Here is a 26,736-nt window from a genome sequence, read left to right as displayed (position 1 = left end):
GGTCTCAGGGGACTGGACATTACACTGCCCACCAGAGTTGGCGGCACTGATTCCAGATTCCAATAGTTTGTGAGATCACCTTTGCATGGAAAATGAGCTAGTAAATGCCATCTTATTTTCTATAGCAGTGGTTCTCACACATTTAGCACTGGGACCCACTTCTTAGAATGAGAATCTGTTGGGACCCTCTGGAAGTGATGTCATGACCAGAAGTGACATCATCAAGCAGAAAATTTTTTAACAATCCTAGGCTGCAATCCTTCCCACACTTACCCAGGAGTAAGTCCTATTTACAATCATTGTTAAAAGTACGTATATAGTAGCCTGTACAGGTCTGTAACGTTTCCCCATATGCAGTCACATCCCATGGTAGCATAAAGTCTAATATCCTAAAAATAAAATATTGAAATGAATGGGGACCCACCTGAAATTGGCTCATGACCCACCAAGTGGGTCCCGACCCACAGTTTGAGAAACACTGTTCTATATGTGTAAGAATGGTCTTAATGAATTTGCCTGTAGTCCATCTGCATTCTGAACAGTAGCCACATGCCATGAGTCCCTAGGAAGCTTCCAAGAAGGGCATAAGAGAAGTCTGGTAATCAGATGAATGCTACCTTTGAATATGGAAGTTCCATTTTTCCTTCTCATGGACATAGAGCTAGATAGACCTATATCCTCTGCATAGTTATCTATCCCCTTTCAAGTTAGTGGCTGCCACCATATCTTGTAGCAGGGAGTTAGATAAATTAGATATGCTGTAGTTGAGCTTCCTTTCATCCGACTTGTGATGCGGAATTGCCATTTGAATCAAACATCATTTCCCTAGAAGATGGGGTGTTGCAGTGCTCCAGCCTGAGAAACTCTGCCTCTGGCCCGTTAAGGGGTGGGGGAGGGGGGAAGGTAGTGATGCACCCCCAGGATTATGCTGCTGCTGGAGATGAAAGAGGAGGTTTAAATTTACCAGTCGCCACACTGGCCTTGGAGGTGGGGTGCGGGAGCCCTGCAGAGCTCTCTGCAGGGCTCCCCAAGCCTTGAAAAGTATAAAAATCATTATTGCAACCCACTTCCGTTTAACAATCGTGAAAACCGGAAGTGAGTCACAATTGCAATTTTTACATTTTCTAAGGCTTGTCCCCACACCCCTAGAGTGATTGGTAAGCTTGGGAACCACTGTTATAAAGTAATCCGCCAAGCTCAGTTCTTCTGAGAAGCTTCAGTATTTTAAATGGAAATGTCCCAGGAGAAATGATGTCCACAGGTTTTGTGGGCATTTTGATGAAGACTGAACTGGGAAAGGGGAAATGTTAAATCAACTCTTCCCCATGGTTCTGCTCCTGCCATCAATGCACTTTTAATTTTAAGACATGAGAGCACGAATGACACATGTGAGTGTTATGTGTAGTATGACTAATGCATTGTGGTTCTTCTGGTTCATAAATGTGCACAGGCACCAGTGGGATATACAATAATAAAATCAATAGCTTTTATATCTGATTAATCTAGCCTGTTTAAAATGTAAGCATCTGTAATGGATATTTTATATAATAGCCCTTTAAAAGGAAGTGTTGTGTTCCATTGATTAAAGGAAAAGAGGCCAGGATTTAGTGGCACAATAAATTCATATTAAACCCATGACTTTATTGAGCATCCCAGGAACCCAAACCATGTTTGAATCACTGCAATAGACATGGAGGAGTAGGAGTTGGAGTAGAATCCAGGTGAAGCTGAAAGGATGAAGGAGTTGGAGTAGAATCCAGGTGAAGGTGAAGGATTTTTATTATTGCTTTCCACGTCTATTGCAACAATGTACTTCCTACGCCTCACAGTGGCTGTACTTTATTCCCTTGCATGCTTACATTTCCCACTGCTGATTGGGAACCATTATTGCAGTTAGCACTTACCTCTGAGTCATAACTCTCCTAACAGTGTGATTTATCCATACAGGAATAAATGAACTGAAACTTCTGTCTTTTAACTTAGATTGACATGGTTGCTGGTGTTCATTTGTTAACGTTTCTATCTCACCTTTCTTCCAGGGTTTCTGGGTTGTCTCCCATGTAGTTACTAAGTAGGTAGAGACTTGCTTAGCTATCTCCAAAAACTCATGTGTCTCTAGAGTAGACCATGCCCTGGTAAAGATAATGTCAGACTCTGTGGGTCCTTGAACTAGGGATTCTGGCAGTAGGGCTCATGCATGTCACTCTCTGTGCCACCAAGGGAGTTCGTAGATATCTGCTGCAGTACAGGGATTTCCCTTTAGTGGCCAGACCATTCCTTTTCTAGCCAGATGGCCTGGGGAGCCTATACAGACTTGACTGGTTCTGTACAGCAGTTGCTGTAAGCCCAGATTTTTCAATGTGAGCAAATTATCAGAGTAGTGGTGTACTAGTCATATCCAGCCTTACCTCATTCTACCTCTGATTCCATGGCCTGGTCATGACTATGTTTTTTGCTTCTGGATGTACTGACCCTTATTAGCTCTAGAACTTGATCTCAGCCTGCCTTTACCTCCTTGACGCTTGTTTACCTGTTCCACAAATGGATCCTTAGTTGTAGCTGGACCTAAACTGTGATTCAGGACTAGGTAAGCCTCTGTTGGCTCCTCAAACTCAGTCAGACCAAACCCTTATAGGTAGAAGCTCAAAAACAAGAGCGGGTGTTACTGTCTCATAACAGATCCCGTAACAAAATTAATTGGGCCCCTTGATAACTTAATAATACATGAATTTAAACCTCCATAGAGATTTAAAGCAGGAATTATTCCATAATTTTGTAATGTGTTTTAAATAATGCAGTATGTTCATTTTTCCTCTTATTTTGGATGATTAATGTGCAGAGTTGTCAGGTGTAAGGAGCAGACTGAGTGGTTGTTTATTAAAAAAATAATGAAAACATTTGGTGCATCCATTTATTATGTGATAAAGTCATGAGCTAATGATGGAATTACAGCCTACATATACATTCAGTAAATGACCTCCTGAACTTTAAAATGCAGATGGGAGACTGTATGCTGGAGTGTTTCTCCCATGCGAAAACTTGATGTGAAAATCATATGTTGTAAGTGTTGGTAGTACCATGATAGGACAGCTCTAGTGTTTGTGATTATTTAATGTGTGTATGGAAACTTTCTGTGAGTTCACTACACACTTGAAAGACTCCATAGTGTGTGTGTGTGTGTGAGGGAGGGGGGGGGGAGAGAGAGAGAGAGGAGGGGCATCAAGCATTAACCAGTGGGAAATTGAGACAGTCTTGTGTGCAACTTTCATTTGCACAGTATATTGGTTGATGCACAGTGCTTTCTGAGAAACTACTAGGTTGAAATCCGCTTTGGTAGGCATACAACATACTCGGTGTACCTGCAATTCACACCATTTATGTTTCCAAAGAGACTAGAATTGTACTTGTAAAGGTAGTTTCACAACTCTGAACTGAACCCTACCCCAGATGAATTACTAGCCTTGGCACCTTGAATCATGATAGAGCTTTGGTCTTTAACATCTGGCAGTGTGATTTATCTTGGTAGTTCAAAGAAGCCTAGTGCCCCCTGAGGTGTATTTATGTACTTGAAGATCATAATTCTGGGTGGTTTACAGATGCTAACCTCAGATCTGCTCTAGTAGTAATAATGTGCTGATTGAGATGCATCAGTAGAACAAAGGGATGCATTTTCTGATATAGTTTGTTTCTCTTTCTTGATAGGTTTTTAAATAATGTTCCACATCAGCAGGAAGCATTATATGCACAAGCCTTAAGCTTGGGAAGTACATATGTCATCATTCCACTCAGCAGTTTTTCATTCTCTTGAAAGTTGAATTTTCCCATGTAAGTTCTACCTCGAACTTCAATCACTATCACTTGTACCACATCCTGATCTTTATAGTCTCGTAATTGCATTTATTGTTTGAGCTACGTGGCTTACTGGTTTGTTTCCAGGTGCAATTCTAGATTCTTGTTACGACCTTTTAAGCCCTTTTACTGCTTAACCTGAGGTTACAGGTTGTCTGAAGCATCGACTTTCTCCCTGAGACCCTAGACATCCATGAAGATATGAGAGGAAGGTTCCTTTGTATATCCTGCAGCCTTTTGAGACTAGGTTTGCAGTAACACATGGTAGCCCTTCTTGTCTGGGATTCCTTGACTTTTACTGTGTGCCTGGTTTCAGCTAGCATTTCCTAGATTCTCTTGACTTAGTATGTGGCATCCTCTGTTTGATTTGCTGCTATTGCTGCTGTTTGATTTTTGCTTCATTTTATGAATCATGTGAACTGTTTCAATTATTGTAAGCTGCTTTGATCCTTTATAAGAGAAAAAGTCCTTCAGAATGCTTAAATAAAGGGCGCAATCCAAAGTGCGCCTTATGCCAGCCCAGGGGACTTTTATGTGCCGTAAAGCATGTTTGCACCTCTGTCGCTGGGAGCTGCATTGGCGCATTTACATGTGCCGCCGCGCAGAGGCCGCAGAAGCCTCCGCCGTGGTTCCCGCGCTGCCGCTTGTGTTGGCGCTCTCGTGCCAATGCAAGCAGCAAAGATAGGTGTGGGGAGGGGCGGGGGTGTTTCTGGGCAGGAGGAGTGCGGGTGGAGGTTGGGCTATGGTGGGTGCGCAGGGATCCAGGGGCAGGGCTGGGACCCAGTGGTTATGCCAGATCCCAACCCCCATTCCTGGGGAGAACGGAGCGGCTTTGTGCTGCTCCACTCTCCTCGGACTTGCGCAATCTCCGAAAGTGGCGCAGGTCTGAGGAGACCCATAGGGACGCGCAGCCCTTACCCACGGGTAAGGGGAAGAGCTGCCTCTTGCCCGTGGCTGAGCCGCTGCAGCCAACGAACCTGCGTTGGATGCAGCGCAAGCCTCCTGGCTTACCTGCTCCACCGCAGGTTTGGATTGCGCCCAAAATTTCTCGCAACACCAGGATCTGGGACTGCTTGCAGATGCTTGTAATTGAGATCTCTTCTCATGACCACCTGGGATAAAATGAACACCTGAAAAATTGTCTGTCTTACCCCTGGTCTGACAGTTGTGTTGGTAGTATTCCAAACAAAACCTGCATAGCACATCATGGTGGTTCACACAACCAACTGGTTTCAGGTAGGAAGGGGAAATTTCAGGCAATGTTGTATGGTTGGGCTCTTTTGACTAAAGCAACAGCTGGTGATGGTTTGCTGTAGGGTCAGTTTTATGAATGGGTGTTCAATTTATATACATTACATAGTTTCCCTGTTTGTTCTAGTGATTCTCCAGAAGCTGAGATCATAGCCCTGAACACAACCCCTTGTAATTAAAGGGAAAACACTGCCTGGAAGAACTTGCTCATGTCTCCAGGCTAGGGATATGAAGCTTAAAAGAAACATGGAGAAGGTTGAGCTTACAACATTCCTTATAGAAGACCATATGAAAGGAGAGAGTGGCTCTACTGGCCATTGGAAGAATGATCTATTTCTGTGTGGCTCTGATTTGTGATGGTAAAGGGTTCCAAGGAGATTGATCCTCTAGGTTCTGGTCCCATGAAAATGGAGCCAAACGCACATTTATCCCATGATGTCTTTAACTTCAAAACATGTCTTGCGTGTGTGAATAGCCATCAGTGATGTGATGGCCCATCAAATCATGTACCACAGTCAGAGCATTTTATCACTTCTACAGAGTATTCTTCTTGGCAAAGGTTCACTTTTAGCCACAAGTCATTAAGTAAAGCTTAATTGATTGATATAGAGGCTTGCTTGCTTGTTCATTTGTACATACATACATACTCCATCTTTCCCTTTTCGAGGCAAATGCCCAAGGCAGCTTATATGAATCGCCTCCTAATCCACATCTTAAGAGGAGTCAAGGAAGAAGTTTTTCCACTCCTCTTTTTCTGCATCTTTGAGAAGGCTCTGCCTCCCACATTGTGTTGACTTTTATTTACTGTTATTACTAGATATAAAGACTTGAAAAGAGTGGTTCTCCATGCCTATCTAGAGTTAGGAAACCCCTTTGGAGGCACAGTGTGATGCACAGGGGCTGGAGGGTGAAGGATGCCATGTGCTATAATAGAAATTAACATCTATTGGTCTGTTTTGCCACAGAGAGAACAATAGAGGAAAGGGAAGGCTGACTGTAAGCAAACACCCATGTTTATACTTGTTTTCTGCCGGGGCTATCATGCAGCGAAATTGTAACTGCTTGTGGATTCAGGCCTCAGGCATTTCAGTGAGGATTTAAACAGGAACAGTGGTTTGAGGGATCAGAGTGGATCACCACTGACTAGAAGAAAAAACTGTGGCATAGTCTAGTTTCATTCAAGTGAAAAGGAGAGGTTGCTGCTTGCTTCAGTGAAAGTGAGTGCCTATCACCTTAAACTACCATTAATAAACATTCACTACAGCATTTTGTAATTGTAGTAAATGGGGGGGGGGAATCAAAATCATTGACTTTAAAGCAGCAAATATTGTTTCTTTCTTTGGTATGAAATATACCTGCATGTGTTCCAAACCAGGGAGAGGGAGAATTACTTACATGATGAAAGGATCATTTATGGCACAGACCTTTGAAGAAATACATCCGCCTTGAATAGTTGTCTGAACTCATCAACCCGTATCCTTTCCAGGTTTTTTGTCAGCAAATAGCACCAGACATAAATTTTTGCCATCGGCTGAACGGCAAGAACTTAGAAAGTACATACTGGTTGGCACAGATGGCAAGTCACGTGGCAGGAGGATGATTGAAATATCTGCATTTTGCAGATGTTCTTCAAGGCTGATATTCCGGGGGAGGGGGGAAGAAAAAAAGCATATCCCAACTCTTTCAAAATTCTTAGAAGTCAACTGATTCTGAAACGCTTCAAAGGGCCTTCTCAAGTGAAACCCGTGGTGCTTTTTGTTTTCACCAGTTAATGAAAACTCTTTGTAACAATTTAAAGTTTTACCTTCTTCTTTGCTTCCCCCCCCCTCTCTGTCATGCGAATAAATTTTTGGCAATAGCACTGTGTAGTTGGGTAGAAAGATCAAGTCCATTGTTACTAAGAAATGCATATGGTGCTCTGTTAAGACTGTGCTTCTTGATATTATTACAAGGAGGAGATCTGCAAAGCAAAGATAAGTGGGTTTGGCTCTCATACTGCCCAGAAGGCACAACACATTCAGCCTACAAGAACAATAGTTGGAGCCATTTTAAATGGATGGGATCGTGTTTGTGTGTGTTCTCACCCTACCCTCCATTTAATGCAGTTTCTTCTGCCATCAAAGTCTCTTCAGTAACCTATCAGCAATCCCTAGGATTCTCAGAGGAGCCATCGCACCATGTTTATCAAAGTAGGAGAACTTCAGCAAAGCAGAAAATACTGACACTTTGGGGGCAGGTAAGGCAATAATGAACGAAACAGAATTCTCAGTATAGGGAGCCTTCTGGTATGGCTGGAGGCACTGAGTCATGCCTGAAGCGCCAAAGCCACATCTGAAAAGTTGTATTCCACAAACGTGACCGTTCTAAGGGAGCAGCAAGGATCCAGAGTGGCTTTTGACGCTAATGATATGCGGCTCACGGGAACTGAACTTGCGCTTTCAGTTTTATTGCGTATCATCACCAGCTGAAGTTGGAATCAGCACGTCTTTTCCAGAAGGGAGATGTCCATGATACAGGCACATTAGAAGCACGTGCTTCTCTCAGTAGGGTAGACAGGCTCCACTCAGATGTTGATGATACTTGAAAATATGAAAGCCACATTAGCATCCAGAGGCACTCATCTCTTGAAAGGTTTCATAACAACTGTGTACAGGAATACATGATGGGAAGCTCAAGCCTGAGCTGCCCATTGCGCCGGGATTGCTGCGGTGCCTAAACAGCTGCCGTGGCATCCTATGTATAACAGGGCAGCTGCTAGCACTGCTTGGGGGAAGGGAACTCTTCTCCTCTTCCCCCGGGTAAGGAAAATAGTCCTGCAATGGGGCTACTTGATTCTGTGGCAGCCCTTGGGCTGGCGCAGAATCAAGAACCACTGTGTTGGGCCTCGCAGCCCAACACGGAGTCCCTGGATACGGTGGAGCTCCATCAGCCCTGCCTCCCTCCCACCTCGCTTTCTCCTTCTCCCCGGAACGCCACCTACCTGCCCCTCCCCCTCCCTAGAACACCTCCTTGCCTTCCCCCACCTTCTTCTGCCTGGCAGTTCACATGCCCGCCAAGTGGAGGAGCACTGGTGATCCACCAGTGGTAGCCCATCTCTGACTGGTGCTGAGCTACCTCTAGCCCTGGGTTGGTGTTGAGGGCTGCAAGTGTGCTTTACGGCACGTTTGTAACACTCCCTGCCAGCGATATGAGCTCAGAAATTGGGCTCTCATTTAGTCCTACCTACCTACCTTTGCCTACCACCTGGAAAAGGTAGGGAGCATGGCTTCAAAGCATGAGTACTCACAAGGAATTTAGCTAATTAGAGCATTTTCATAACAGCCCTAATTTCATTGTAACTAGTAACAAGAGTATGCCATAACATTTTAAGAAGCAAGCTCATTATCTTCACATGTAGAAAGCTCTTGTCAAACTTTGATGGGAATTTACCTGATTCTTCTGTTCCCAGCATAACACACGACTGGAAGCTATGATCAGATAAAGCTCCCTGCTGTACGTGAAAACAAATAGACTCATGTAGGTGTTTCAAACATAACATTGTACAATGAAAGTACATAGCATATACTGTTAATCCATAGCAGTTAAAGCAACTTGAAAGATACAGTTCCATTAATAAAAGGCTAGCTGAGAAATGGCATTCTGTTTCCCCCCCCCTTTTTGTTGTTCATGATTTACTGTAATTTTCTACATTTTACGCACAAACTTGTAACACCCTTCCCTTGAAACTCCCACTCCTTCAGTTTCTTCAGCATCAATATACACAACAGAAGTACATGTACATGCACTCTGTGTGTGTGTGTGTGTGTGTGTGTGTGTGTGTGTGTGTGTGTGTAGTGGAAATCAATGCAAATTAATTGGAGTGAAAGGATCTAAAATAAGAATAGCATCTCATGCTGCAACACCAAAACTTGTACACAGATGGTTTGGTGGCTTGGGTTGGCTAGTGAATTCATGCCATAAGTTTGCTTATAATTCCAGAAATTTTCATCTTTTGAATGATTTGGCTCTGCATCCCTTCCTAGTGTAGGCTATTCCGCTGCTCGTGTTTAGCCCCTTGCTCATGTTTTGGTGGTTGGTTGGCAACCTTCAGTCTCGAAAGACTCTGGTATAAGCCTACAGCACCCGGAATTCCCAGACGGTCTCCCATCCAAGTACTAACCAGGCCTGACCCTGCTTAGCTTCCAAGATCAGAGGAGATCAGGCATGTGCAGGGTAACAGTTGGTGAGCAGTTTGCTTATCCAGTGAATCAGCACCATGCCATGCAGGGAGATCCCAGCGTGATCTGATACCACGAACCCTGACTCTCTGCCATGAATACCCATCCAGGCAGAAGATAGCAGACTAGCCTCTCCCTCCCTCCCTCCTCATGTGATCCTTTTTCAATTAAAAAGGAAGTGCGGGTAGCTGGGAGTTCCCACCATGTCCTGTACTCCCTGTGCACATCCTGGTTGTTGGAAGGAGTTGGAAGCCCACTTCCAGTGGGCTAAGTGGACTGGAAGCAAATTTTGGAAGGATTGTGTAGCTGTATAGGAATATTTCTTTTGAGTACCAAAATAGAGATGTGGCATCACAGCTGGCCTATCCTTGAAGTGATAGATAATGCAACGTATCAAGAGGTAGGGGAGAGGCAGGTTCAAGTGTCTTGTCTGCCACTGCCTCCCTTCAACCCCCCATAGATGATGAAGCCACACCACCATTTCATGGGTGGGTCGGCCATGAAGCCATGTCTCATATCTCTATTTTCAAACCCCAAACCTGATTCAGGGGCATGTTGTCTGTGCATGATTGCATCTTCCTGTTCAACCATAGAAGCCTTCCGGATTGTGCTTGATCCTATATTATAAATATGTTCCATGTCTAAGAGGATGAGAAATAAACAGTACGGGATTTTAAGGACGTTTCTTACAGCCCAATCCTATGGTGCCTTGATGCCCAGAGGAACAGCAGTGCCAAAATGGCCACCATGGGTGCTGAGGCAGCTGTCAGAATCCTCTCAGGGTAAGAGAGCGTTTGCTCTGCCACCATCTCCGCCCCCCTCCTGGACCCAATCTTCCTGTCCTCCCTGCCTAGTTCCACCCTCCCTCGTCTTCTGCCCTCCCCTCACCCTGAAAAGCCGCACCGGCAGCTGCAGTTAAACATACCTCTGGCTGCTCCCTGCTTTGTTCTCATGGCGCTGAGGCCCAGCGATGACGCTTCCTCCTCCCTGTGTGCCACGATGTGCTTTGCAGTACATTCATAACAGTCAGGCCTGGTGGTGCTTGTGTACCGCCAGCGCTCCAGCACATAGGATTGGTCCCTTACACGGGTAAGCCAATTGAGGAGTAAAGAGAGTTCTTCTAAATTTTCTGTCCATCTTCTTCTCTGATTTCTGGCTCAAAAACCTGAACTGTGTAGGTGTCTTTTTTTTTTCTGATGCATGTGATGCAGAGACTGCTCAAAACAGTTAAGAAAAGTGGTAAAGGTTTTGTACATAAGCCTCAAAGGGCAGGCTTCTGAGTGCTGGAGGTAAAAGGCAAAAACAGAAAGTGTTACCTCTGTGGATGAGTATGTAACATTGCTTTTGTTACATAAGGCAACTCGTGTCCCACTGACCTCAGCTGTTTGAATATGGCATTAGGCGTGGAGAGAGATGATCTTAGTTTTTCGAAATGCTTCTGATCAAATGCCTTAGCAGTCATTTTTGGGAGGGGGCAAGAGTAACTGTGGATAAAAAGATGGGTCTTTTATTGGATTGGTAACTGATGAAAATGCACATGACAAAGGGGAGGAAAGTCTAAAAATCAAACAGTGTTCACAATGGAACAGTTGGCTTCCACATGAAATTGGACTGGGAATTGTTCTTTTTAAAGCGTTCAACAGTAGTTGGTAGATAGTGGAGAATAATGAGATGACCAAGTTTGTGAATGATTCTGAAATATTTCGGATAATAAAATTCTGATCACTGTTTCTGTACTGCTAGCACTGCTCTCTCTATCTCTCTCTGTTCCCCACCCCTCCTTTAAGCTTTCAGATTAGAGAGCAGTATTTATAGGTGCAACATTGTTTTCTACTATGGGCTTTTAAAAATTATTATTTTTAGCTTTGCTACCATTCTTGACCAAAGTAAGCCTGTCTCTATTCTGGGTCCCACACCTCAAAAAGACTCTTGCTTTTTCTGCACCTTAAAAAAGCTGGGAAGGGTGCAGAAAAAGGCATCCAGAATAATTGAATCACCTTTCCTGCATGGGGAAAGATGGGGTGGACAAGACATGATTTTAAAATTATTTATGGTGTGGTGAAAATGGATAGGAATTGTTATCTCCCTCTCCCTAGATCTTTGGGGGTCACCTGATGGGATGGATTGGCTGTAGCTTTTGGACAGGAAAGGAAGTCTTTCACACAATGGCCAGTTAATTGTAAAACTTGCAGCCCAAGCCTAACCGCTGACAGAAGTGATGTTTCACAGGCGAGTGCAACGAGGTTGCCAGGTCGATGGCTGGTGGTGGCACTCAGACTGGAGAGGCCAACATCCACCAATGCCATCAAGTTGGCAGTGGATGTGGGTGGTGGGCAGAACGGGGCGGGGATGATAGAGTGACAGAAGTGGAAAGGGTAAGGAGATAGAAAGTGGTTGTGAAGGGGTGGAAACTGGTGGCACTCATGTACACTAGTATCCTATCCCCTTCTACCTTGACTCAGTTCTGCACCAGCACAAAATGGAAGAAACCTGAGGAAATGGAAGCTTTCCCCAAAGTAAGGGAATAAAAGTTCTCTTACCCTGATGAGACATATGTGACTTCTTCCCTCACCATAAGATGCAGCATATGCTCTCTTGGCATGGCTGCATTGGTGGTGGTGGGGGATTTCCAATAGAATTGGGCTGTGAGTCATAGTAGACGACCATGAGACATGGGCTTACTTGAATTTGAAAGGGGATCAGAAAGTTCATGCGGGGATCATGTGAAATACTCATAGCAAATTATTCAAGGCCAGCCCACCCAGCCCACCCCACTGCTTGAGGTGGCAGATTAAATTCCTAATTACATGCCAGCCTCTGTTTCTTCTGCTTCCTGAACTGGAAAAGAAAGAGCGGGATGGAGCAGAAGAAGAAGTGTGGCGTGGTGGAGCATCTAGATCACCACTGTCTCCATCCACACTTCTCTTCTGTTTTATCACCCTCTTCCTTTTCCCATCCAGAGAGTAGGAGGAAGAGTGGCAGAGCCACCACAGAGGTGGATTTGTCCTGCCAACCTGTACCCTGAGGCCATCACCTTTAGTCAGTCTCAGGGATGGACCTGCCCTGAGTTAATGACAGATGTAAGATTCAAACGGGGGGAACCTGATTCACGGTGTAGGCCAGGGGTGGCCAAAATGTGAGAGCCACATACAATAAACTTCAGATGTTTGAGAGCCGCTCGGGAGATGTTTGAGAGCTACAATATTTAAGAAGCATTTAAATTTACTCACCATGAATATTAAACTTGCGTTTTAATCCAGTGAACTCTCAGTTTATACCCACTAAATTAATTATAAAGCTTCAAAATTGATTCATCTTTTATATTATTTGTGATGCAAAAAGGAGCTCAGCAAATATATTTCCATGAACCGCACATTATATGTCAAAGAGCTGCACATTACTCGTGATCCATGGTTTGGCCACCCCAGTGTAGGCTCTCAGCCACTACACTTCACCAGCTTTTAACCATTATAATGTAATGAAAGTTCCATGCTTCTGAATGCTTGTTACTGGGCAATATACAATGGGACAGACTGTTGCCCTCTTGCCCTTTTACTTTGCTTTCTGGAGTATCCAGGTAGTCTTTTGGAACAGGATACTGGGCAAGGCAGATCATTGTTCTGATAGTGAATACAAGTCTTACATTCTGTTGCAAGTGTGATCAGGCCTGCTGAGGAAGTGCTTCAGAGTTTTCTTCTTTCTCAAATGTGTCATGAACGATAATTATGGTGTAGAATTGTATTTAATATATTCTAGATATAAAAAAAACAAGCTCTGTTACTAAGGCAGCATAGTTACAGATGATCAGTCAGTATAATATGTTCCACCCTTCCTGAAACTCATGTTGTGGCACCCTTATAAAAATATTTGTGAGCCTTTAATCCGAACTGCCATATTCTCCAAAGCTCTGTCTCACATTTGTATTTGGGGAGAAGTGATTTTGTCGCTGCTTGCTATTTTGGTTAGCTTTTAGTCTTTGATGCTTTCGGTCCTTACAAAGATCTAAATATATGCTATTAATATTGTTACATAACACCAGCAAACACCCACTAAGTGGCAGGGATGTATATGAGTAGCTTGCAGCAGTCACATTCGCACTTGGCACTTTGCTTCCGGTCTGATAGGTTTTAGCCATCTGGACTGAGGCTGCACATAGATCCGGTGACAGTGGAAATTGGAGGAATGGTGACTGATATCAATCACAAAGGCATTGATTATTCCCCAAAGCAAGATATTTCCATAGACAGAAGGGGTTTTGATTTTGTTTCTGACAGGTAAGAGGTTGCATGTTCCCCAAAAGGTCTGCTCTTTTTCTTGACCTCAGCTTTACAATGACATTTTCTCCTGCTCATTCTGACAAGTGAGGCAGGTTAAGCCTGCATTGTCTGAATACTTTCTGCTCCAGATCTGTTTCTCTGGTATGTGCAGGAGAGAGAGTCTGACTGATCAAAATAGAAGAAAGCCGCTTGTATCTTAAGACATGAGCACAGCATAAAACATATAGAAGCAAGCTCCACCACTCCCTGCTTAGCAGCAGCAGCAGTAGTAGTAGTAATAACAACTCAGTATTTATATACCACCTTTCTGGTCATTGGATTACTCCTCTGACTTTATTCAAGGCGGTTTACATAGGCAGGCATTTCTAAATCCCTCAAGGGGATTTTTACAATCATAGAGGTTCTCTCTTTCAAGAACCAATATTTCAGAATGGATCTTCCTGGTTTGGTCTCACTTCTGGCCTCTAGTTCTCACACGTCTCCCAAGTCTCATGGACCACTGAAAGTCTGCTCCAGGGGCTCAGGGGACCCTCCAGACCAGGACTGTATGAGCTGCAGAAGGCCACAGAGTTCACTGAAAATCTTCTCCCCACAAACAGAAGTGCTCTAGTCCAGTGTTTTTCAGCCAGTACCACTGGTGGTACTTGAGGCAGTGTCTGGTGGCACTTGTGGGGCCCCCAGAGACCTGTCATATGGCAGCGAGATCAGCAGCACAATGCAACAGGCAGCTGCAACATGTTCAGCTTGGCAGGCAGAGTTCCAGTGTGCTCTTTTCACATGCTCAAAAAAGCCTTCCCGTCCACCCTGAGCCTCTTGCCGGCTCTTTTTGTGTTGCATCTGGCCTCCCAATCTGGAAGTAACTAATGATGACATCATTGCCAGTTAGTCCTGGTGGTACTTCCAATAGGTGGACAATGCGAAGTGGTACGCAGGGGATAAATGTTAAGAACCATTGCTCTAATCAGTGTTTTTAATGCTGTTATTACACTGCTGGTTTATGTTTTTTTTTTCAAGCCAATGTGACTTTTCTCTTTTACTGTATTCTATTGTAATTTTTCTAACATATATTTAGATCTTTGTAATTTTTCTTTGATGTTGGCCTCCTTGGGGGTTCCATTCTTATGAGAGGAAAGGTGAGATATAAATGTTTTAAATATATAGAAGTGCCTTCAGTTCACAGAAGAGGGTGATAGTATACAGCCAAGTGCAATTATCCAGAAGAGGTATGAAGTTTAAATTATTATTATTTTAAATGTTTTTATTCAAGAAAAAAAAATCCTCTACTTATGAGGTTCATTTAGGGCACAGATCACTGGAAGGTTCTTGTGCACAAGTACCAGTCACTGGGAGAAATGCAAGAATGCCTTTGTGCCCTGGCTCATCTCCCACTCATTTTAGTCTTTATCCTTGGAAAATAAGATTACTTCTCAGTACTTTCTTTTTGTCTCAGGGATCAAGTCTGAGGGACTGTGTCCTTGTGTGATGTTTCCAGTTCAGTTAGATGGTCATGAGGTTCAGGAATGTTCTCCGCAAAAGTAGGAATGGGACTGTGCCCAGCAATGGGAGAACCATTTAGGCCCAATCCTATCCTCCCCACCCCACTCCTCGGTGGAGATTTCAGAAGGAAAAGGGCATTGAAATCCCCTTTCCCCTCTGTAAGCCTCTGTCCCTGCAATGGGTCTTCTTGGACCTGTGCCAGCGCTTTAGCTGATGGAAGTCTGAGGCGAGAAAGGGGTGGGGAAGCTGCTGCCAGAGGGGATAGGATCTGACATGTGCCATTGCCACCTGATCCACCCTCTCCCACAACCTCCCCACCCATTCCTCCCCCCTCCACCTAGTTTTGCCCCCTCCCCACCCCCTCTTCTGAACTCCTGCCTCCTGCACTGGCTTACCGGCCTCAGTGGGCTGCTAGCGCTCCAACAACATGAGCAGGAAGGCTCCAGCCTTCTTGCTGGCATGTACTACCAGAGCACGTATTATGGCTGTTTACCTCTGCCAGCACAGGCAGAGCACTCGTTTAGCCAGCAGGGCAGCCCCAAAGGTCTGGGCTAGCCAGCAATTTAGAGCTTCATATATGAGACTGCCGTCCACCATAACATGGTTACTCTCCCCTTCAATCCTAAATGTGCCTACTCAGAAGAAATAAATCCATTGACTTCAAAAGGGCTTCGCAGGGAATAGCTTTAGGATTGCCGCCTTAGTCATTCAGCCTCAACAATCTTTAAAGCTTTAATGCAGCAAAAGTCTTTTCATCTTTCTGCAGAAGAACAAACACATTAAAAGTAAAGGCCACGCTAATACCCTTTCTTATTCCTTTACAAACCAGAATCCTGCAATGTCTGAAGTATTTTGCAGAAACACTTAGCACTGACTCAAGGTCAAAGTGGGAAGGAGGAGAAGGTGGTATTGATTCATGGAATGGAACTTGTCTGTAAAGGGAGGTGGAATATTTGATTCTTATATATGTCCCTTTATAATGTGCGTTCTAGTTAGATTCAACTGTAATTTTCTCTTACTGTATGTGAGCTTTTGCTGAGACTGCTCTTCAGTAAGCATTCATGTTTGGATACATTAGGTATTCTTCATAGCTTTATGTTGTGTAGTTTCACGCCCAGAAATTGGCACCATCATTTTAGTTCAGTGCAGGTGTAACTAGAAGTGAGTTGAGGAAATTGAGCTCAAAACAGTAGTTCTGACATGGTTGGCAACCTTCAGTCTTGAAAGACTATGGTATAAGCCTACCGCACCTGGTATTCCCAGGTGGTCTCCCATCCAAGTACTAACCAGACCTGACCCTGCTTAGCTTCTGAGATCAGATGAGATCAGGCATGTGCAGGGTAACAGTTGCTGCAGTGCAAGAGAAAAGGCATTCTGCTGGGGAGTAGAATGCTCCATACCACCCCTGCCACAAGTACTCTTCCATTCCTAATGTACGTTTTGGGGTACCTTGGGGGCCAGAGGAAGAGGAGAGGATGATGATGGAGGCTTTGAGAGCCTGCATCTGCTACCTCCACCGTTCCCACTGGCTTCTGGAAGCCTTGGGAAGAGGAAAGGGGGACGATAACAGCAAGTGCTGGAGGCTTTCCGATGCTTTGCAAGCAAGGTCACAAAGTATTGATGGTTCACGTTTGCTCCTTTTGAAGGTGCTGAAATAGTCAAGACTCGCTGAGCTGGTGACAATGTCCGTGTATCTCAAGATGTTACTTTTAAGTGCATGGAGGTGGGAACTGGAGAGTGCTAGCTGAGGGGACGTGCGCATCTCTGGGTATCCCCATGTTCAGCGCTGATCTACAGCTGGCCACACTGAAAATCAGGAGGGTTCAACTACATGTCTTGAATCCCAAGCTAACTGATGTGTTTCTAATCTCTCCATGCGTTCACTGAACGCAGCAGTTGACTTTTTCATAAGACTTTGTGTGCCAAACATTATAAAGGGACATCCAGTTTACTGTCTTTGAGCCGAAAAGCCTGCAGTTGAGCTGCGTATATAAGTGGGATATCTGAGCCTCCGTTGTGACAGTAGATGTACTTGCTCTTAGACAAGCAACCCCTGGTACTTGGAGAGCTCAAGAAGCAGCCCACAACAAAGCATGAGAACCTGCTGCTGGGACGAAGGGGAAACCCCATACCATACATGCAAATCATTTGCACATCTCTAATTGGGCTCAGCTTGCACAGTATATAGATAGTTTCATATTCTGAGTAGTTATTGGTATTCTCTGGTCAGACAGCTATTGTAACTTATAACAGCCAAAAAAATCACTTTTGGATTATTATGAAAATGGCATGCATGACTAGATCGATTTTTATTGAACTTTATGGAGGGATATTTAGTATAATGGCAAGCATTTTAGAGAATTTAATGATTTATGAACCTTGGGAAATATTGATTGGGTGCACAAAAGCTGCTTTAGGCTTTAGTACATCATAAAGGCTTATGCATGTCCATGTAGACTTTTGCCTTTTTTTCTGAAAAGAGCAAATTCCCCCATGCTTTGTCACAAAAATGCAGTTCGCCATGTGCTGTTAGAAAAACAAAAGCTTGCATGGGGCAATGTAATGTCCATCAGGGATGACAACTCCTCCCCCTGGGGGTGGGGTGACAAAGAGGGGCTTACCCTCGTCGTGGTAGAATGGCTGTGGTGGACAGAAGCACACGGAGCAGAGATGGTTAACTTGCACAGCCAGTATAATCGAGTGAGGTTTTTCATATTCATAGAGCCCTGTTAAGCCACAAGGCTCCTTTACAGAGAACAATGCCACCTTTGCCCACCAGGCGTAATCAGAAACTGACCCTGCCCTCCACAGTCCTTCTTGGGGCATCCTTTGCCAATGCAGGAGAGTGGCACCCCTGTAAGATTGGCCAGGGGAGTTGCTGGGAACAGTATCTTGGGGATTGGTCTAGCTGGCCTCTGCAGGACCCTTGACGGGGTCCAGGTCCACCACCAATCTGCCTGGGCTCGCAGCTGGCTGGCAAGTGTGGGCTCTGGGCTGTTGTGTCTCCAGCCCAGGGAGGCTGGTCCAAGGCCACTGGGAGCCCCAGCAGACCATGGTCCTGGTAGCTCCCAGGCCCGGTTCCCTCCTTCTAGGGCTGGGGTTCCACAGGACCCCCCCCTTTCAGTTCGGGACAGGCTAGAAGAAGTTGGAACTGGCTCTCTGCAAAAGTGTAGCTGCCGGGAGTGAAGCCATCTTTCCCTGTGGCTGCAAGGCCCCTAATGAGCCCTACCACCAGCTCAGTCAGTCTTGCCCCTTTCAGTCTCACCACAGGCCCGAGATTTTGGGCCAGCCTGCAAACTAGCCAGGCAGTGTGGTGAGCAGCTGATTCGGCACGCTGCTCCTGTCGCCAGTCTCCTCACTGGGGTTTGCCTGTCTGACCCAGTTGTCCCTGGGCGGACTCCTCACTTCAAGCTGCACCGTGGTCAGTGGCTTTCCACCTACCTTGCCCAACCCTGTGCTCCCTCTAGCTGGCTGTGGGGTTGCCTGGTTGTCTCCTATCCAAGTAGATCCTCAGGCATCCGCAGGGCAGGCTGCCCCATGACAGACAAGTTGCACAGGTCCAGGGTCATATGCCTTTTTCTAATTTTTTTCTTGCCTTGTATTGTGTAAAGAGGCTGTCACCCATGGATAGAGCACACGTTTTGCGTGCAGAATGTCTTAGGTTCCACATGGCATATCTAGGCAGGATTGGGAAGTTGCCCAACCTGAAGGACAGCTTCTACCAGTCATGATAGACTGCTGTGAGACAGAGAGGGATTAATGTTAGGACTCTGTGTAAGGCAGCTTTATATGTTCATCCTATCAAGAGCTATTTGCATGCAATAGTTTGGGTAGCTCTCTATTGTACTCCTTCTGTGGAGGTGCAATTGACTTCACTGTTTGCTCATTCAAGGTTTTCCTCCTCAGTTTTTTATTCTGTGTTGTAAGTATCTTCCTGTACACAGATGATCAACCAGTCCACATGTCTGTTCCATATCACTGTTCACAGCATAGTCATCTAATCCTACTTTTCATGTAAGATATTAGATATGAATAACAGTGCAAAAATGTGGATGGTCAAGACTGTTGAAACATGCAACAGTGTGGTACCATTGAACCTGTACCAGCAAGGTAAATCTAGAGAGATAGTGATACCGGAACAAGGTGTTCTCTCTCATTTCTGTTCTCTGATAATGTAAACTCTTTGGTTAGAGCTCAGTTCTTTCTTCCTTTTTTCCTGTTCCCTCCCCTTCCCTCTGCAGAGAAGACATGTATAGGTACATGTCATGTACAGAAGACAGGGAGGAGTCGAATCTGTTCTTTCCTACAATATGTATTTCTCTTAAATAAACTTATCTTTGACTTGTGAACACAAGCCTCCTGCAAAGTTTCCTATTTGGACTATCCTGTGCAATATACCTTTTGGTGATGTTTCTATCAGAAGACTTTGATTTCTGCTGAGCTTGAATAGAGCCTCATCTTTCAAACTGATAATGAAGAAAGTTAGGCTCAAAGATTATGTACCTCTCAGAATCAAGAATTGGGTGGCATAAGCAAATGAGCACTGAAAGTGCTCTGTAAGTTGTTTTCTACAGCCTAATGGCTCTAACATGTGCATTCTTGCTCATCTAACATTGAACATCTAGAACAGGGGTGCTCAATAGGTGGATCGCGATCTACCGGTAGATTGCGAGGCAAAATGAGTAGATCGCAGAGTGCCGACCCCCCCCTTCAGGTGCCTCTGGGAGGAAACGCCGGGAGTAAGGCCCATTGTACTCAATGGGGCTTACTCCCAGGTAAGTGTGGCTAGGATTGCAGCCTCACAGCCTAATCCTAGGCATGTCTACTCAGGAGTAAGTCCTGTAAGTGTACCTTGAGCCCCACTGAGTATGTGGGGCTCAAGGTACACCAACATACATTGTACACATAAATGTTATATGTTATGATGGCGCAAACATTGTAAAAAGAACTCTGGTAGATCTCCGGGCCTTGCTGGGTTTCAAAGTAGCTCTCGAGCCAAAAAAGTGTGAGCACCCCTGATCTAGAATATATGAATTGGCTGGTCCTCTGACTACATGCTGTGTGAAAACAACCTGCATAAGTAGAAAAAACTAGTGCTTCTCGCAGTAACTAGCCATTCAGAATAGAATAATCATGACTCTTACTTGGCGTTTATATTTCTGAATATCTTTTATACTATGGACTTCCCTCTGTTTTATGTGTTCTTTTGCCTGCAATCGTGTGCACAGTGAGGCTGCTTAAATCCAACTGAAGATTTAAGCAGCCTGTGTGCAGTTTGTAACCTTGGCAATAGAGTGTGTGTGTGTGTGTGTGTGTGTGTGTGTGAGAGAGAGAGAGAGAGAGAGAGAGAGATCCTCTTTATTCATGAGTAGATGAACATGGAAGGATTAAGAGACAGAATTATGTCGTAACTGAACTATCATATTGAAAAGCTTACAGATCTGGGGTGGGACCAAAAGATCGAGGCATGTGAAATGTTTGCATGCATTCATAGCAATTGTTTGCAGACATCCATTGCTCTCCCAAATAACTGAGTATAAGGGCCAGTAATCAGTGCTTGTTCATCTAGTATGTAGTGGGCTTTCCCCCGATCCCTACCCTCCACACTTGAAAATCGAGCAAAATCTAATCTGTGTGCATTCATATGTGATTGTAACCACTTGTATGACTTGTCCACTGAAAAATGGTATGTGCAAAATGAGTGATCGTGGTCTGTATTAGGGTTGGGCAGACTTTTAAGTTTCCAGGGGTGCTTTGTGGAGTTCCTTTTTCTTTTTCTTTTTTTGCTAGCAGGAAAATTATAACTCGTGGAGGCAAAGCTAGTTACAAAATGGTGACCTGCAAAATAATTTCTGCAAAAAATAAACATTTTGGGAGCTGTTTTTATAGATACAAAATTCTTCAGTTGTGCACTCTGCTCAAAATTCCACTCATGCTCCAAACAAGGCTGGCCTGGAATATGGACCTGGGTTCTGTAGCAGGGAAGGACACAAGAAAAATATCCAGAATCAAGGTGACTTTGGACCACTGTCAGAAATACTGGTCACTCTGGAGTCACCTTCTGCCCACCTACTCCACAGATAAACATGTATCTGTATTCAACCTAATGGAAAGTTATGTCTACCTCAGTGGTTATCACATGTTTGAGCACCAGGACCCACTTTTTATAATGACACTCTGTTGGGACACACCTAGCTTTTTGAGACTTTAAAGATGATCTTGAAAGAAATAATATTTTTATTCATTAATTTGCAAGTTGTATGTATGTATGTATGTATGTATGTATGTATGTATGTAGGAATGTACGTGTGTTTATTCGCAAGAAAACAAAAATGAAAAAATCCTCAATCCATTTCTCATAACAAGGCAGCCCTAATAAATAACCTCAAAGATTGAGGGGCTTAGTTATGTGACCTGTCCCCACTACCTGTCATTGATGGACTTGGGGAAAAAAAATACACCAGAAAAAAAGATGATCAAACATTTATCTCCCTTTATTTATATAAGCATGCAAGGATCCCAGTTCCTTGTGAACTGCAGGAGCTCAGCTTTTTGCAGGGCAGTTAATAGCTATCTGATTTTTGAATAGTCTCAGGGCTTGAGATAATTAGTTATCTGATCTTTCCATCACCTGAAATCGGGTCACACCCTGCAATATGAGTCCTAACGCACCGTTTGAGTAACACTGGTCTAGCTTGATATTTTTGGTACAGTAAAAAAAAATACTTTAGCTGTGTTATTGCTCTTTAAAAAGTCCTTGATATATTTTGGCATCATGTCACAAGGTAGAGCAAGTCTAGGGATATTGAGGGAGGTACTTCAGACTTTCAATGAAGTAATTTAGATGTGAGTACACCTGATATACAAGAATTTCTTCTTATCTTATGTGGTATGCCACATCTTATGATGCTGAGTGGCGCTTGAAATAAATCATAGTGTAACGCATTGCTCTAGATTAGTCAGAATAAATCTATTCAATAATGGCAGAGTGGGCAAAACCTATTTTATTTCACCAGCATCCATCTAACATAATACAAATTCACATCAGTCATTCAGTACTTTACATATGAATCCCACCAACAGAACTTTAACTCAGGATGATCTTTTCTCCTTATGGAACAAGTCTACGTAATATTTCTCCTCTGTGTCTGTACTTTATTTACTTCCCAGTAAAATACTGCATGCGCAACCTCCCCAGCTCTCAGAACACCCTCCAGAGGCAACCAGAACACAGCTCCGGATGCCACTGGAGTAGCCAACCCCATGGGCTCAGGGGCGCACAGATGATGCAATCCGTGGGTCCCAAATCCATGGATATCGTGGGTCCACTGTATATCTCTCCCTTCAAAACTGAATTATGCTTAGAGAAAACAAGTGCTGCAGCACTGTGCAAGACTGTTTGTGGGATGACTGAGGAGTGAAGAAATTCCAGCCTTTACTCTGTAAACAGAGGAAGTAGGGGGTGCCTCACTCAGCCCATGTAAATGCATATTTACTGACTGGATAGAGCTTACTGGCATGAGTTGCTAATTTTAGCAAGGGCAAGTATGTATCTAGTCAACAACTGTATGCTTACATGGAGCTGAATGAGGCACCCACTGTGACTTCAGAGTGCTTAGAAGTAACTGGGTGGGGAGAGGGGTGTCGCCTACTTCCTTGATCATCCTGCAGTTCAACTAGTGAATTGTCTCAATGACTGCCACTAGTCACATTAAGAATATCAAAATTGTCTCAGGATCTGGTCTAAAGGCATAGGAAACAGCAAATCTGGATGGGTCTGTCCAGTGCCTAGATAGGAGACCACCTGGACTCTGTGTCACCTTTCCTTAACCCCAGTGTAGAAGAAAGGTGGGATCTAAATATAATAATAAATATTTTTTGAAGGTGACTTTGACATTGGAATGTAGATTTATCCTCAAAAAAAAAAAAAAATACGGTCGATAGTTTGATAGCTGCTGCTTGATTTAATGGAGTTTATGATTGTTTTTCCTGTTCTACCGTAAGCCACTTTGAAGGCCTTATTACGAGCAGGAAAAGTGGCTTGTAGATATTCATAAAAAACAAATTCTCGTTCTAACAAGATTATTTAGTAGTGTTTTTCAGGCCGCGAGTAGCTCAGCACACTTTTTGCATTAAAATTGCAGGCATCCTTTACTGTTTCAGTCTCAAAGAATTACCTTTAGAGCAGGCATTTTCATCCTTTTTCAGCTCAAGGCACACTGACAAGACACTAAATTGTCAAGGCACACTACCAGTTTTTTTTTTTTAACTTAATATTAGTACATTGCAATTAATTTTAAATTAATATAATTAATACAATTAAATCATTATGTGACAATTAAAGAAATTCACAAGGAGCTTGGAGACGGAAGTGTGTGTTTTCTGGAAAGGAGGAAAAATGTTCTGAGGTAGGGTGATCAAATTGTTATCAGAAGTACCAGAAAGTGTTGGAAAAGAGAGGTCAGATTGAGCGCATAACTGGTGAAATGTGAGGTGAGGACCAGTGAGGAGACATGATTGAAACAAGTGCAGGATTTAACTGGGTTGGGGGGGAGAAAGAGAGACTGTGAGGCAACTGATTCTGGACCTTTGGAAGGTGGGGATGAGCGAGGGGAGGGAACAGTAAGAGAGGTGTTAACTGCAATTATGAAATTGGGAGGGAATGTCATGTGGGAGGGAGTGAAGTGGAAGACGAGAGAGATGTGGCAATTGCCTGGTTATGTATTTGAGAAAAGAGTGCGAATAATGTCAAAAAGTGCCCTGCCAACAGAGGCAATGCAGGGGGGGTTACTTGGGGCACTGCAGGCAAACTGTGGCAAGTAAAAGGGACTTTCAAGGACACTTTACAGCCAGCCAGTCCTTCGTTTTGTGACCTGGCAGACTCCTGTTTGACTTGTTTCATACCTGCTTGCTCACCTTCTGGCTTGCTTGCTTGCTTGCAGTCATTTCACAGCTCCCACTTACCTCCAGGTTTCTCTAGCTGCTCATGTGCGGGACAGGCAACGGCCATCTCATTCTTGCTTGGCAGCAGGAGCTTTGAAGCAGATGCTTCTGGCCACTTCTTAAAGCATGCTCCCACATGAGGCACAAAGCAGCCGCGACAAGCCCCTTTGCTGGCTGCTCCTTTTACTTGTGCTGCCACATGAGGTTCAAAGCGGCCGCTTCACTCACATGGCTGCTGTCTGTTCCCTCTGGCCCCGCGGCACTCCTGAGGCAGCCTTATGGCACACCAGTGTGCCATGACACAGCAGTTGAAAATCGCTGCTTTAGAGTGTGTGAGGGTGAGAATTTATCAGTTGTAGGGAAGCCTAGTCAGGGCCGGCCAGTCTCAGTCCTACTGAAATGGTCACCTCAGGTAGCAGGTGGCAGGGAGTGTCCTCACTTCTGTCCTCCCACTTGCCTCCCGTGATTCTCCTCCTACTCCCTGGATTGGAAAAAGAAGTGTGGAGAAACTGAGTCTGGTGCATCTCCTGGTAAAGGGGGCAGCATTTGGCACACTGTCTCAAGTGCCAGGAAGTTTTGGGCCAGCCCTAAGCCCAGCCCCAGTGTTTCTGCCTGGCTCACTGATGATGGTGCAGACTGCATGGAGATAACCCTGAGCAGTTACTCAAATTGAGTTGTAGCAGGCAGCCTCCTTTGAGGAGGGTAATTCTGCTGTTGTCTCTGCATCAGGTAATGAATGATCAAATCCCTTTCAAGACAGTGGAATCCGTTGGCCCACTGGTGGTTAATTGGGAGGAGATAAGTCCAGGTCATTCAGAGACTCAGTGAGCAACCTCTTTGGTAGGTGGGTTATTTGAGCTTATTGGAGCCTTTCACTATTTAATGTTTTTTTTTTTTTTTCTTCCAGTACACTAGCAGTTCTGTTACAGCACACAGATATGCCCCAGCATACAGCCTGGCGATTAACAGGTTATGTTTGTTACTTCTGGGAGTTTGTCCTGGTTTACTCATTTCTTGTTTATGGGGCATGTGGTCCTTTCCTTTTTTTGGCACATCTTCATTGGTCTTTTGCAGTGTTAGACTGCAAGAAGATAAGCAAATGTCAGGCAAGTTGATGTGCAGTGGGTCTTGGCAGTGAAGCTATCACAGGGCGTAAACTTGGGCCAGAGGCTGGGAAGACATGAACTAGATCAATGATGGTCAAACCGTGGTTCATGAGCCGCATGCAGATCTTTGACATATAATGTGTGGCTCTCAGAAATATGTTGACTGAGCTCCTATTTGAATCACAATTAATATAAAAGGTAAATAAGAAATTTTCAAGCTTCATAATTATTTACCATGTATAAACTGAGAGTCCACTGGATTAAGTTTAATTCATGGTGTTTAAGTTTAATTAATTCAATTTATTCATGGTGAGTAAATATATTTAAGAATTTAAATGCTTTTTAAATATTGCAGCACTCAAATGTCTCTCTTGCCCTCCAAAATGCCCCCTCCCCAGTTCCTTTCCATCTTTACACCACCCTCTCCCTCCCTCTGTGCCACCCAGCATAAACTTACCTTGCTTGACCAGAGCTGAGCTATGGCGGGGGCAGACCAGTGCACTTCCTTGTGCCTTAAACATCTGAAATTTATTGTATGTGGATCTTAGATTAATCAAGTTTGGCCATCAAGGTTTAGATTGATTTGGGGGCTTATCTGAATTAATCTAAGGGTTCATATTAGAATGGGTGATAGAACATATTCAAAAGCGCTGTAGGTGAACAGAGGAAATCATAGATGGGAATATACATTTACAGTGCTACGCAGGTTAAGTGCCATGTCCTCAGCATTTAGAAGGAAGACCTGACTTTTCCACAAAGCATTTGAGTTATGATGAATGTTTGTCTGGTTGTTGTGAATGCTTGAGTCTGAGTGCTTGATAAAATATTGCCTTGGTGCTATGCTGTTGTCTGTTGTTTTATTATGTTCAGCTTTATTCCTTGTAAGTATACAAAGCTTTATCCACTGTAAGTGCATCAAAAATTGTGATGATGGTATCTGGCCTGGATGCCTTTAAAAGGAGATTGGACAGATTTCTGGAAGACATGTCCATCACAGGTTAAAAGCCATGATGGATATGTTCAACCTCTGATTTTGGGAGTAGGCTACTTCAGAATGCCAGATGCAAGAGAGGTCTCCAGGATGCAAGTCTCTTGTTGTCTTATGTGCTCCCTGAAGCATCTGGTGGGCCACTGTGAGATATGAGAAGCTGAACTAGATGGACCTTTGGCTTGATCCAGCAGGGCTCTTCTTATGTTCTTAGTTGCAGAAAAAGCAGGGTATGGGCATTTGTTGGTGAATGTGCATGTGTGTATTTACATAATATATTGCCAGAAACACAGGGTTTTTTGTTTTTTTTAAAGAATGTCTTTTCCCATGGCCAATTTCTGTATATATATTTTTTTCTCCTGGAGACAAATAGGTTTCTTCTCCTGATTTTTTGACAGAAGAGTTTTAGGCAAGTTGGGTGGCCAATCAAGGAGCATTCCCTTGAAATTGTGTACAGATGGGTACATTATGCACATACGTGCCCTTGTTTGTTGGTTGTTTTTGAACAGTGGGGAGTAGGCTTGAAAGAAGGAAGGTCAAGCTAGAGTTTGAAACAGTGTTTTCAAGCAATTGAGTGAAATTATTCATGCTGTTGCAATGGTAGAAAA

General features: G+C 44.0%; 1 protein-coding gene and 1 pseudogene across 1 annotated transcript in view; one reads left to right on the top strand and one right to left on the bottom strand.

The window, feature by feature from the left end:
- The window catches only part of ST8SIA4 (ST8 alpha-N-acetyl-neuraminide alpha-2,8-sialyltransferase 4), a 97,206-nt gene that overhangs the window by 55,310 nt on the left and 15,160 nt on the right, over positions 1-26,736 (top strand). The gene's annotated exons all lie outside the window — the stretch shown is intronic.
- LOC136643231 (5S ribosomal RNA) lies at positions 16,330-16,449 on the bottom strand (annotated as a pseudogene).

The sequence above is a fragment of the Tiliqua scincoides genome, chromosome 2 (assembly GCF_035046505.1).
Source record: "Tiliqua scincoides isolate rTilSci1 chromosome 2, rTilSci1.hap2, whole genome shotgun sequence".
Taxonomy (NCBI): Eukaryota; Metazoa; Chordata; class Lepidosauria; order Squamata; family Scincidae; genus Tiliqua; species Tiliqua scincoides.
The sequence above is the reverse complement of the archived record's forward strand: the minus strand, read 5'-3'. Positions and strand labels throughout refer to the sequence as shown.